Source organism: Suricata suricatta, chromosome 9 (assembly GCF_006229205.1).
Source record: "Suricata suricatta isolate VVHF042 chromosome 9, meerkat_22Aug2017_6uvM2_HiC, whole genome shotgun sequence".
Lineage (NCBI taxonomy): Eukaryota > Metazoa > Chordata > Mammalia > Carnivora > Herpestidae > Suricata > Suricata suricatta.
The window spans coordinates 33,369,016-33,382,636 of NC_043708.1; the positions used below are offsets into that span (position 1 = coordinate 33,369,016).

The following is a 13,621-nucleotide window of genomic DNA, read 5'->3' on the forward strand; positions in this document are numbered from 1 at the left end:
TAAGGACTGAGTCTAAAGGCTCACATCTGGAAATAGTCAGGACTCAGATTCAAACCCAGGTAGTGGCTCCCAAGTCTGCACTTGGATACCATAAAAGGAAAGAGTTAAGTTAAAGGAGCTTCCAGGGTCTCTCCAGCCTGAAAAATACCTTAAGATTGTATGTCAGAGAAGGCTGCTTGTTCCCCCAACAAACACCAAGCGCAGGAACAGAACTATGTTAAGGTGTGACACCGAAGCCAGTCCAGTTCATCCTCAGGCAGGGAACATTGTCTAAATATAGAACCTCCCTTAACATTGGAAGGTCTGACTAAACTGGGTTAGTGCTGGGTAAGGTGCTAGAGGCAGAGGAGGCTGAAAGGTGTGCCAGCTGCGCAATGGTGCCATGTAATAATGTAGGGCAAGACTTCTCCCTGAGCTCTGCCCTCCTTGCCTCATTGCTTTCATTGTGCATCCTTTTGTGGGATTATATAATGCTGATTAAGGTAGATTACTTTATGAATCAGTCCTCCTCTCTGAGAAACAAGGGCATTTTGCCAAACCCCATCCCACCAGGATGATAATTTTATGCCTCTAGGTTGATTCTCTTTGTGTTTGTTTGTCAGTTGTAAGAGAAAGGCTGGCATGTGTCTGATCCATGCACAGCTGGACTGTCTTTGGGCATGCATACCTTCCAGCGATGTTAACTTCCTCTTTGAAAGAGGTTTCTGGGCCCTTGAAGTACTGTTGTGAGTTGAATTATGTTCCCCCAAAAGATGTTCAAAGCTTAACCCACAGTACAGGTGTAAGAAAGTGGCCTTATTTGGAAGTGTGATTTCGCTTATACTTGCAGATGTAATCAAGTTATGATGAACTCCTGCTGGATTAGGTTGGGCCCTAATCCAATGACTAGTGTCCTTATGAAAAGAGGGAATTTGGGTACAAACAGTTAGGGGGAAGGTCATGTGACCATGGAGGAAGAGACTGCAGTGATTCTTCTACAAACCAAGAAAGCCTAAGATTGCAGGCAAACATGCTGGCAAGAGCCAGAGAAAGATTCTTCCCTAGAGCCTTCAGAGGAAGCATGGCCGGCTGGCACTTTGATTTAAGTCTTCCAGCCTCCAGACACGTGAGAGAATACATTTCTGTTGTTTTAAGCCACTGAATTTGTGATAGTTACAGCAGCCCTAGGAAATGAATGGAGATACTTCTCTAGACCCTTTGCCAAAGACTTTTGAAAGATTTTGTAAACATAATTCTGTTAATCCCCACAATGAAGAGTACAATGAACACAGAGCTAGAAAACAGGCCAGAAACCTGAGATACAGCTCTACCTCTGCTTCTAATTAGCTCTGATTTGGGAGCAAATCACTGAGTTTTATAATTTGTTTAATTAAGGAAATAGGACAACTATAAAAAATACCCGCTTCATAAAGTTGTTATGAGGATCAGTAAGGATTTCCATTTACATAGCACTGGGATGCTTACAAGGCATAAGCAGGTGAAAGCATTATCTTATTTGTTCTTCCCAATCACCCCACAAAGTGGATAGTTTTTTGATCTCATGTTACAAGTCAATGCAAAATTTACAAAATTTAGGGGAGCTGTTTATTTGCCAAAGGAAACACAGCAAATAAATACCAGGGACAGAATTTTTTGTTCTCTAATCTATATGCTGCACTCTGTAGTGCTTTGGAAAACACTTGGTTGATAGTGAATGGTCAATATGCATTTGTTGAATGAATAAACCTTTGTTTTTGGACACTTGAAACATGCAGTTCTTTTCTTTTCTTTCTTTCTTTCTTTATTTTATTTTTAAAGTTTGTTTATTTTTGATAGAGAAATGTGAGCAGGGGAGGGGGAGAGAGAGAGAGAGAGAGAGAGAGAGAGAGAGAGAGAGAGAGAGAGAGAGAACCTGCAGCAGGCTCCAGGCTCTGGGCTATGAGAACAGAGCCTCACACGAGGCCTGAACTCATGAAACAGGAGATCACAACCTGAACTGAATTTGGATGCTTAACTGACTGAGACACCTAGGAGCCCCAAAACTTGCAGTTCTTTTAGAACACTGCAGCTGGGAGAAGGTTAATGTATAAAAGCATACAGTATACAGTTCCATTCATTCATTTATGCACACAAAAATATTTGATGAATGTTTGCCAAATGCAATAATGTTGGCAAGAGGTGGAGGTAGTGAGAATGGCCAGATCCAAAAACATTTTGAGGGTAGACATGACAGGATGTTGAAGTTGATTGGATGTGGGATGTGGGAGAAAATGATGTGTCAAGGATGACTCCAAATTTTTTGATATGAGCAACTGGAAGAGTAGATTTCAGAGTTATTAAGATAGTGAATTCTGGGGTGCCTGGGTGACTCAGTTGGCTAAGCATCAGACTTCAAGCTCAAGTCAGGGTCTCACATTTTGGGAGTTCGAACCCTTTGTGCTGGCAGCTCAGAGCCTGAACCCTACTTTGGATTCTGTGTCACCCTCTCTTTTTCCCCCTCCCCTACTCACTCTGCCTCTTAAAAATAAACATTGAAAAACAAAGATGGTGAATTCTGTGCGAGAAGCAGATTTGGGGCAAGAGAGGGGAAACCAGTTTGGTCTTGGTCATTTTAATTTGAGTCTCATTGTAAACTTCCCAGTAGAGGTTTGTGTACACAAATGGACATATGAGTCTGGAGTTGAGGGAAGAGGTCCAGCCAGTCAGGTGGAAGGGAAAACCAGAAGGGAGGGGTGATATGAAAGCTGAGGGGAGGTGCTGTTTCAAGAACATTTCAAAACCAATTACATGGAAAAGAGAGGGACAATTGCTAGAGCAGTAAACTCCATTCTCATACTGCTGCCAGGTTGAGTTAGGTGAAACTAAGTTGTTTTCATTTAATATGATAATTTGGAAGCAATTAATAGGTAACTTTGACAAAACAGTTTAAGTGTAGGTGGGACCAAATCCTTATTGCAGTGGTTTCAGGACAGAATGGTAGGAGAGGAAGTGGAGACAGAAAATATAGACCCATTGGAAGAGTTTTGCTGGAAAGGGAGCAGAAAAGTAATGTGATAGCTGGAGAGTAATTATATGTCAAGGGAGAGAGAGGTTTGTTTGCTTGCTTGCTTATGAAGAAGGGAAATACTAGTGCATGCTAATGGTAATGATCCTATAGAAAGGAGTGCATGATTATACAGGGGAGAGAAGGGGGCATTGCTGAGGTGATGTTTTTGAGTCAGTAGGGGAGATGAGATGCACTGAACTAGGGAAGGGTTAGCTTTGGAAGGAGCAGAGAACAGATTCATTGTCATAGAGAACAGATTCATTGTCACATCCACATGCCCATACACACCAGTGGTTGTTTATTATCTGAGGGAGAGCATGTGGATGTTTTCTCTGACTGCTTCTCTTTTCTCTGCAATGTAGGAAGCAAGGCCATCAGCTAACAGTGAGGGGGAAGAGCTGGAATTATGAAGAGTTGCGACAGCCCAGGAGAGTGGGAGAGTGAAAGGACTTAAGAAACATAGTGGTAAGTAAGATTTCCAGGCAGCCTCATGTAAAAATGAAAAGGATTAGTTTCATGAGTAGAAACCAAGGCCTAGGAATATTACAATTCGTTGGCAGCCCAGCCATGGAAGCTATGTTCCAGGCCTTGGGATACAAAGAGAAAATCTGACGTCCAGAAATTTAAAATCAGGTGTCAGGGATAAATAATAAACACATGAAAGGTTCAAATAAAAATTTAATACAATAGAAGAGATATATGTGACAAGGAAGTGTATTAAGTTGCCAAATATTTTTAAGGAGTTCAGAGGAAGGAGTGAGGTGATCTAGAAGTGATATGATAGTTGAGCCTAGTCGAACAGATAAATTCAGAGAGAAGGGCAAGTGAAGATAAAGGAAATAAGAACAAAGACTAAAGCCTAGAGAGAAAGTGGCAGAGAAATATCATCACCAAGTAGAGTTGCCAGATAAAATACAGGATGCTCAGTTAGATCTGAATTTCAGATAAACAACAAAGAACATTTCAGTATAAATATGTCCCATGCATATTTATCTGAGATCAAAGTTAACTAGATGTCCTATCATTTTATTTGCTAAATCTGGCAAACCTATCACCAAGGTTGAAGGAAACCAAAAAGAATGTTAATTGAACTCAGGGAAGAGAGAATTAGACAGAATGTAAAGATGGAATGTAAAAGGTGTTGGGTGGTAGCAGATGCTTCAACAAAACAATGGAAATGAGATTTGTCATTAGGACACCCTTGATGGCATTTGACATAGCAGTGAAAGCAGAGGCCCAACACAATAAACACTACCCAGTAGAGAGGTTTGAGAGTAAGAAAAGTGAGAAATATAAAATCTAAGGTTAAATATGGAGATGGACCCCAGGCCCAAGGCTAATTACCATTAGGATGCTATCTGCACTTAGATAATGTGTGAATAACCCAGATCCTGTCTTGAAGACCCTCTGTAAATGTCAGAGATTGGCTCAACAGTGAGATCACAGTTTAGCTGGTGTGGTTCTCTAGGGCTCAGGTATTTTCTGTTGGGGATCAGAACAAGGCAGTGAGACACAGCATCATTAATAAAGTATGAGAGGAAAAAAGAGATGGAAATGCTACTGTCAGTAAAATGCTCATTTTAATTCAAGAGTAGACCAAATTTGGATACTCCCAGATGGAAATCAGACTGTGAACTTCAGATTATAAATCATTTAATAGAACACACTCTTTGCCCAGGAGACCCTATACTGGATTTGATTTTATTACAACTAGGTAGAAGAGAGCCTCAAAGAAATTCCACAAGAGCCAAACACTAATGTGCAAAAGACAATGGCATAATTGTTCCTGCCTGGCCATTAGAGGTAGAAGCTTGGTCACTGAGGACAGCAAGTCCAAGGGCTGTAGACTGTCAATGGGTAGAAGTATTTGAATGACAGGGGCACCTGGGTGAATGGCTCAGTCGGTTGAATGTCTGACTCTTGGTTTTGGCTCAGATCATGATCTCACGGTTCCTGAGTTCAAGACCCACATCGGGGTCTGTGCTGATAGAGCTTAGGATTCTCTCTCTCTCTGTGCCTCGGGCATGCATGAGCCCATGTACGAGTTCGCTCGCTCTCTCTCTCTCTCAAAATAAACTAAAAAATAAATAAAAATAAAAGGTGGCAGCTTTTGGAATGGGTTTTTTTAAATGAGGGTTAACAGAGTGACCTTTGACAGTAACTGCTAATGGACTAGGGTCAGGAACAGCTCAGTGCTCACAGACCTTAAAAATATTGTCATCTATCTCTCTCCCTGAATGAAGTGTTCATCTTGCCAGTTCCTGTAGTTAATTGGATTGTTAACTCTGTCTATTTATAGCAGCAAACACTTTACTGGCATGTACCAAATGCTGATTATTAATCAGGGGCCTCTCCTGACTCAGGGTGGAACAAAATGTAATTATTCAAATTAGACTTAAGCCAAGGTCCAACGACCTCACAGGCAACATCCTGATTTTGCAAGCACTACTTTCTGTAAACTGCATCTCTGGAAGATGTAGAGATTCCGATCTTCAGATGCTTTGGGGTTAATAGTGATGCTGAGTTTAGGCACCTCCCAGCATTCTTAAAGGGATTGCATTCTCTGCTATATTTGTACCTATTCACCTGCCAGCTCATGACTCACAGTCAGTCTTACCTAGTAAATCTTTATACAAAGTAGTTATGGATGTAGAATTTTAATAGCAAATCAATGAAAGTTAATTTTCATGGACGCTATTAGAAAGGGTGTTCACCAAGGCTGTCTCCCATCATATATCACATTATTTTATACTTTGGTAGAAAGGCTAAATTCTTATGTAGCTGATTTAAAAAAAAAAAAAAAGACAGGCTTTAGAATGGCCCAACCTTCTCTACTATATTTGACTGAGTGTCCTCCCTAGCATTTACCATTAAGCCTTTAGTGGGAAATAAGGATGCCCTCAGGGTAGGCAGGGTGGAGGAAGAAAACTTGAGAGGAACTCTCTGGACGGTTCACAGTTGTTGGGAAGAGAGGGCTTCCTTCAGTACTGATTGACGGGGTCAGGTGAGCACAGCTTTTGCTATGCCCTCCGTTCCTTCTGTGCTTTGGGTGAGATGTTTATTACTCTATGTTCTTACTATGCTTGGACCTCCTGGGTTTTTAACTGTGCCGACCAAGAAAAAATGAACTTTTTTTCTTCAATAAAATTGGATATTTTGTACTTGAGAGTATTTCCATTTTTTCCATTATTTTCATATGATATCCTAGGAAACCTGGAAAGTGCTTCTAACTTCTTAGTGGGGTGATGAGTGAAATAAGTATTTTTTTAAAAAGTTCATGTGATGTATGATTCATCATTTCACTGTGTACACTTCAGTGGTTTTTAGTATATTCATTATGTTGTGCAGCCATCACTACTATCTAATCCCAGAACATTTCCATCACCTCAGAAAGAAACCCCATACCTATCAGCAGCTCGTCCCAAAGATTCCCTCTCTCCATTCTCTAGCAACCATTAATTTACTTTCTGTTTCTATGGATTCCACCTATTCTGGATATTTCATATACATGCAATCATATAATATATGACCTTGTGCATCTGGCTTCTTTCACTTAGCATAATGCTGCTGATGGACATTTGGGTTGTTTCTACTTTTTGGCTATTATCAGTCCTGCTGCTATGAATATTTGTATACAAGTTTTTGTGGAAACATGTTTTCAATTCTCTTGACTATATGCCTAGTAGTAGAATTGCTGGGCCCTACAGAAATTCCATGTTCAACTTTTTGAGGAGGTTCCATACTGTTTTCCACAGTGGCCGCATCATTTCACATTCCTACCACAGTGTATGATGAAGCCCATTGTCTTTCAGTTTCAAATTTCTGGGAGAAGTTTCTGGTTACCCCATCTCCATTTCAGGCCTTTTGGGGCAGATTTCTACTCTGTTCAATACGGATCAGGATGAGGTGGGCAGTAGAGTGTGAGAGCAGAATGGTCACATGGTACAGCCATGCAGAGGCTCATCCTGCCACAGTTCTCAGGAAAGAAGGGATCATCTGGTATTGTTGTTGTTGTTGTTTTAATGTTTATTTACTTTTGAGAGAGACAGAGTGTGAGTGGGGCAATGGCAGAGAGAGAGCGAGACACAGAATATGAAGCAGGCTCCAGGCTATGAGCTGTCAGCACAAAGCCCAACTGTGAGATGACCTGAGCTGAAGTCAGACGTTCAGGCAACTGGCCCACTCAGATGCCCCTATCTGGTACCTCTGATATTTTTTCTCTCATATCTAATCCCACCTCACCACCAGCACACCACCTTTAGAATAGTCCTGAATCATGGAAGTGGTCAATTGATGACAATTTGCTATTTTTAAATTGAAATGAGCCTTGAACTTTTCTTTAAGATACAGTACACAACTCTTTAGTGGCTCGTAAAAGGTAACATGTTCACTTAGAATGGATATTTCTTATATCAAACCTGTGAGGCAAATGAAAACTCTAACTCAATGTGGAACTGTTAACTGACATGTGCAAGATCGTGAAGTGAGTTAGCAAGCATCCTGGAATTAGCATTTGGAACCTCAGTGCCGCTGATCGGGTTCTCAGGCCACTTGTGGGTTGCGGCCATAATTATTGTCCTTCCTTGTTATTTTGGGATCCAAAATCCCATTCTTTATTCATGTCTTTGGGGAATTTGTAGACAAAATCTCACTTACACTTTCCAAAATGAGTTGCTTTATAAAAATCCCAGAATGCAGCAAGCCCATCTGTTTCCTCTCCTACATTAACTTGTTTGTTGCAGTAAAACCCCAGACAGTCCTCAGAGAGATACAGTTATAGGGAAGAAAACTGATTATGAGGGAAAGATTTTAGGGTCATCGAGATTTATTCCACTTATATGCAAAGTCTGCGTAATGTGTGCAATAGCCTGAGATCACCTTGGCAGAAGGCACGGCTCACGTTTGAACAGCTAATCGTGCAGGCTGCACATGAGGGGAATAGTAAGCAAAGGATTCCCACCACAGAAGGTTTAACAATCAGGAGCTTAAGATATTGCAATGGAAATGAGGCTGGTTGTGCAGCATTTTAACTGAGCATTACTCTGGATCTTGTCTCTTGGTGTTAAGACTCTCAAAAATTATTCATTTGGATCCAAATGGGGAGAAGGATTTAACATTTGCCTTGTTTTCTGTGAAAGTCAAAATAAATATACACCAGCAACTTGAACCTGAGGTAGACTCCGTGTGTGTGTGTGTGTGTGTGTGTGTGTGTGTGTGTGTGTGTAGTAGAGATAGGTAGTAGATGTAGAAATCTGAAAGTGGAAGGTAAATAATAAAAGATAGCAAACCTTTCAGATAATTTTATTTACTCCATATTATTTATAGTAATTTACAATCATTTTTTATTTTATTTGTGAGGTTAAGGAACAGGGGTCTTCGTTTCTATTTCTTAGATTAGGCTGTATCTGAAAGGTAGAGTTAGGTGACTGAGTCGCCATGGCATAAATGCTATGTGAACCTGCCCCTAGCTCACACACTGTCCACCCACTGGACAGTGCTGCTTGTCCCCAATTCTTGCCTCCAAAAGAACCTCCAGACACAGCAGGTGACACTGATGGATGGTCCCCACCTGGCTCTTTATTGAAGCCCCACATTGTATACAGAATGGGTGAGGTAGTGGATGCTTCAGTCACTGTGGGCAGCTAACAGGTCAATAGAAACTCAACCTGAAATTGCTGTTACAGCACCTTATTATAGCTTTTGGCTTTGATATACAGCGACAGCACTTTATAATTCAGCAAATGCGATGCTGGGGGACTGCACCGTTGGGTATAGCTGTAACTGGAAGTCAGGTGATCTGGAGCCCAGTTCCAGCTGGAGCTCTGTGACCTTGGGAGGATTTCTCAATGCCTCTGTGACAGTTTCTTCATCTGGCAGGGCAGTGGAATTGGTGTTAGACTTTCCTAACGAGGAACAACTAGGATAATGCATGTGAAAGCATTTTGAGATGAAAAGAAAACATATTGTTAAATACAACAAAGTTAGGCAGGTCAGAATTCCCTTGGGGGCATTTCCTTTCTAAGTTGGGAAAAGTGGGAGAAGAGAATGAATATTCTTTGGAAACAGGTATCACATATTTGTCTCACGTAACCCTGTCAAGGTAGGCATTATTCCCATTTTGCATATGAGTTGACTGAGGCTAAGAGAAGATAAGTGACTTGCTCAAAGTTGTTCAGTTTGTTAGTACTTAGCAGAGGCAAAACTGAAAGAAGTGTGTCTGATTTCAAAGCTGTGTCTAAGGTATGTGACCCTCACCTCTCTGTTCCACCCAGCACTTAACTTCCACATTAACAGCCCATCCCTTCTCCCACTTAAATGTTATATGACCTTGGGCAAAATAATCCCTTTGAGCCTGCCATCACCTGTAAAAACAGAATTAATACTAGTCACCTTCCAGGCTCGTGCAAAGATTAAATGAATTAGTCTATCAGTAGTGCTTGGGCAGGTGCAGGCACAGAGGATATGTCTCATCTCTCTCCACCTCCAGTCATCTGCCCCATCCATGATGCCCACTCTGCAGTGCTCCCAAAGTTCAACCTGTGCCTCAGGGCTTCCCTTCTTGTTTCAGCAAGAAGAAAGAGAAAATGTCACTGCGCATTATCTTTCCATTTCTACTGACATCAGAAAATTTTTGAGAAACATCCTTAGATATTTTCTAAGCTAGGCACCTAAGCAAGTTCTCTGAAAGAAAACTACTCTTTAGTTGAGGGAAGGAGTGTGCCTTGAGCTGTCACTCAGGAAGCCATCAGGGCAGAGCTTTTGATGTCATTGGTCATTGTCTGTATTTCACTAATAGCTGAAAGCCATTGTTATTCTTTCTAGTTCCCATTACTAGCCTTACTTAATATTTATAAAAAAATGAATGTTGATAAAGTTTGTGAGATCACATAATTTCACTTGAAGATACTGATTTGAATCTGCACATCTAACTCTTCTTCTTTCCTCTCAAATTCCATTTGAAATGACCAAAGAAATATTAGAAAACATTCATAGCTGAGCTAGAAAACAGAAAATGAAGCAACCTGAGACCAAAAATGTTAAGAAATTTTTATAAGATACTGTTTATATAAAACTAGATGTAGGGATTTGCAGTATGGTAATGAGAAACTCTTATTTTATGAATTGTTTCTTTAATTTTTTAATGTTTTTAATTCATTTTTGAGAGACAGTGTGAGCAGGGGAGGGTCAGAGAGAGAGGGAGACACAGAATCCGAAGCAAGCTCCAGGCTCTGAGCTAGCTGTCAGCACAGAGCTCGATGCGGGGCTCGAACCCACGAACCGTGAGATCACGACCTGAGCCAAAATCAGATGCTCAACCGACTGAGCCACCCAGGCGCCCCTTATGAATTGTTTTAAAGGCTTTGTTGGGAGTTTTGTTGTATCGCTCAAAAAGACATGTTCCAGTTCTAACCGTCAGCACTTACAAGCGAGACCTCATTTGAAAAGAGTGTCTTTTTAGATGTGGTCAAACTAAAATGAAGTGATAGTGGGTTTGGGTAGGCTTTAATCCAATGATGTGCATTTAAAAGAAGAGGGATATTTGGAACAGAATATGCAGAAAAGAAGGTCATGGAATGATGGAGGCAGAGATTGAAGTGGTATGCCAAGGAATGCCAATGTTTTCTGGCAACAGGCAGAAGCTAGAGGGAGACAAGAAAGGATTCTTCCCTAGAGCCTTCAGAGGGAGCATGGCCCTGTCAAAACCTTAATTTTGGACTTATAGCCTCCAGAACTGTGAGAGAATAAGCTTCTATTATTTTAAGTCACCCAGTTTGTGACAATTTGTTACGACAGCCTTAGGAAACAAATATGAGCTTGACTGAAAACTTTAAAAATGGATTTAGGGAAGTACTGACCCAGATGCAATTCAACACGTATGCAGGACTCGCCTGGAAAGTAAGTGGGTAGATTCCCTCAGCAGAGTTCCAGATAATCACCAAGCTCAGACTAACAGAGGCGGGTTACATGTGAAGTCTACAAATGACTTTGGGAAGTTGGATCTTGACTCTACCCTTGTTATGATTTTCCATGTCAAGCAAAACGGAGGCATGATCAGTGTACTGAGGAAGCTATGCCAGTTGGAGAAGGGGCTGACTGGGGGACCACACCCAACACAGAGAAGCATGTACTGAGCATGATGGACTAAGCAAAGGAATTCTCTTGCATATGTTCTTTTCTAGTTTCTGGCTATAGCCTAGACTACCAATCTTGTAAAAGTAAAGCTACAAAAATAGAGAAATTTCCCTTCCTCCTTTGTCTCAAACTGAATAGTTTGAGATCTGTACAGTTTCTGATAAGCTATTTTTCAGATCCCCAAGCAGGAAAAATGTAGACATTAATTTTTCAAATTGAGAATTTTGTTGAACACTTACTATGTGCCAGTCATTATGCTAGAATGAGGCTTTAATTCAGAGATTTTGCATCACATGCAAAGATCTGGAAGCAAGACAAAATAGAACATGAGGCAATCAAAGAGCTGCAAGAATGAGTAAATAGGGAAAAACCACTGGGTCTGAGAAATTATTCAAATTATTCAAACAAGGGACGTCAGTCAGAGCAATCAGACTCCTCTGAATGGACTTATTCCAAGAAACTAGAAAAAGAAAAGACTTAGGTGAATCACCAATTCCTTTTAATATTTCAGCACAAGATTAGAGAGGACATTGTTTATGAAAACTGGACAATGTGAGGTTAGAAAATATTGCCATAAGATCAGAAACATAATCCTTAAATTAAAATTTTTAAATAAAGGCAGTATAGAGAAAATTGAATCCTGCAGTAAGTTAAATTGGTGAATTAAATGATTAGGTTGAGAAATTCTAGAATGCAGAGGAAAATGTACAAATATAAAGCATTGTAAAGGAAGGATGTACAGAGGATAAAGCCAACAAATCCAACATAGGTATAATAAAAATACTAAAAGAGAGCAATTAGAGAAATGGCCACAATAAAAAAATAATGGGGGAAAATACTAAACTTAAATATTTCAGTTTTAGACAGAAAGAACCTACCAAGAATCAGGTAAACTTAGTGCTCAGACTCCCACATTGAGATAGAACTCAGTGCAGGTTCCTTCCTGCAGTTAGGTAAAGCAACAAACAAAACAAAACTAAGTTTCTAGAAATGGGAAAAAAAGAATGTCAGCATACTACTTTTCTATCATACTAATTGCTGAAAGACAGGGAATAACACATGTAAAATTTCGAGAGAAAAGATTATTATCCTAGAGTTTCTTATTTGCTTTATGTGTGAGGGCAATAGAAAAAATCTATTCTCAGACATTCAAGAACTCATAAAATGTTTCTCTTCCTGAGAAAACTCCTATAGCTTCTTCCTGAGAAGAAGTCCTATAGCAATTGAAGAAAAAAAATCAGAATAAGAAATTCAAATTGGAGGAAGTCAGAGTATCACAAAACTTTTTGCAAGATGAAACCAGTAAAATTTAGTATCAGTGTTTAAATAATTGCTGTTAACATATGAAATTTAGGAAAGATACCACAAATGATAATAATGTGGTGTAAAAAGATAGCTTATTTAGATAAAAACTTGGGAATGTGGAGTAAAAAGGAGGAAATAAATAAATAAATAAATAAATAGTATATGAATTTTGTCTGATTTGCTTTCTATTTTATCCCCAGGCTTAGAATAGTGCCTGGCATACTGTAGGTACTTAGTGAATGAATGAAAATTCTGGTAAATCTCTAGAATCAGAATTTATAACTCCCATGCATCAATAATAAAAAGGCTGTTGGAGAGAAAAATGAAGTACAAACACAACTTATGGCAATTTGAAGAAAATAAAGGGCAAAAGTCCCCTCCCCCAAAGTTGCTTCATCTAATGAATAATTAGGCAAATTACAAATTAAAATAACAAGACATACGAATTCCCATCTAACAATCTAAGTGCCAAAGGTCAATATTCTGACAGTACCAAATGTTGGTGACCATATGGGGAAACAGGAACTCTCTTACTCTATTGGTGGGACTTTAGTAGTAATGCTTCAAAAAATTTGGAAATATCAAGCAAAGTTGAAGATGTACATACCCTGGGATTCAACAATTTCACTACTAGGCACATAGCCTAAGGAAGGTCTTGTAAATGTACCCCCCATAAACTCCTGCAAGGATGTTCATTAGGTATTGCTTTTCACAGTGAAAAATTGAAAGCAACCTAAAAGTCCATCAAAAGGGAGTAGGTAAATGTACTGTGAATAACTCACAATTGAATAATATACATCACATAAAATTAGTGAACACCATTGATGTCTTAACTAAATATCAAAAACGTAAACTTAGTCAAAGAACAAATTCCAGAAAGGTATGTATAGCATGCTAGCATTCATGTACATTTAACAAGTCCTCAAAGCTACACCCACATTACTACGAGTTGTGTATGCTTACATAGACAGTGAGAAGCAAGAACTAAGTGGATATGTGCCAAATTCACAATAGTGATTATCTCTGGGGAAGAAGAGCAGGACAGTTTTGAAATTGTGGGTTGGAATAAAGGACTTCAATTTCATGTTTTTTCATATCTTTTATTTGAAAAAGTCTGAAGCAAAGTGACAGAATAATAACATTTGTTAATTTTCAATA

General features: G+C 39.6%; 1 long non-coding RNA gene across 1 annotated transcript in view; it reads left to right on the forward strand.

Moving 5' to 3' along the window:
• LOC115302914 overlaps positions 1 to 13,621 on the forward strand; it is a 76,494-nt gene that overhangs the window by 50,406 nt on the left and 12,467 nt on the right. Inside the window, exon 5 of the long non-coding RNA XR_003913715.1 lies at positions 3,388 to 3,490. This is a non-coding gene — a long non-coding RNA (uncharacterized LOC115302914). The remainder of the gene's footprint in view (positions 1 to 3,387; positions 3,491 to 13,621) is intronic.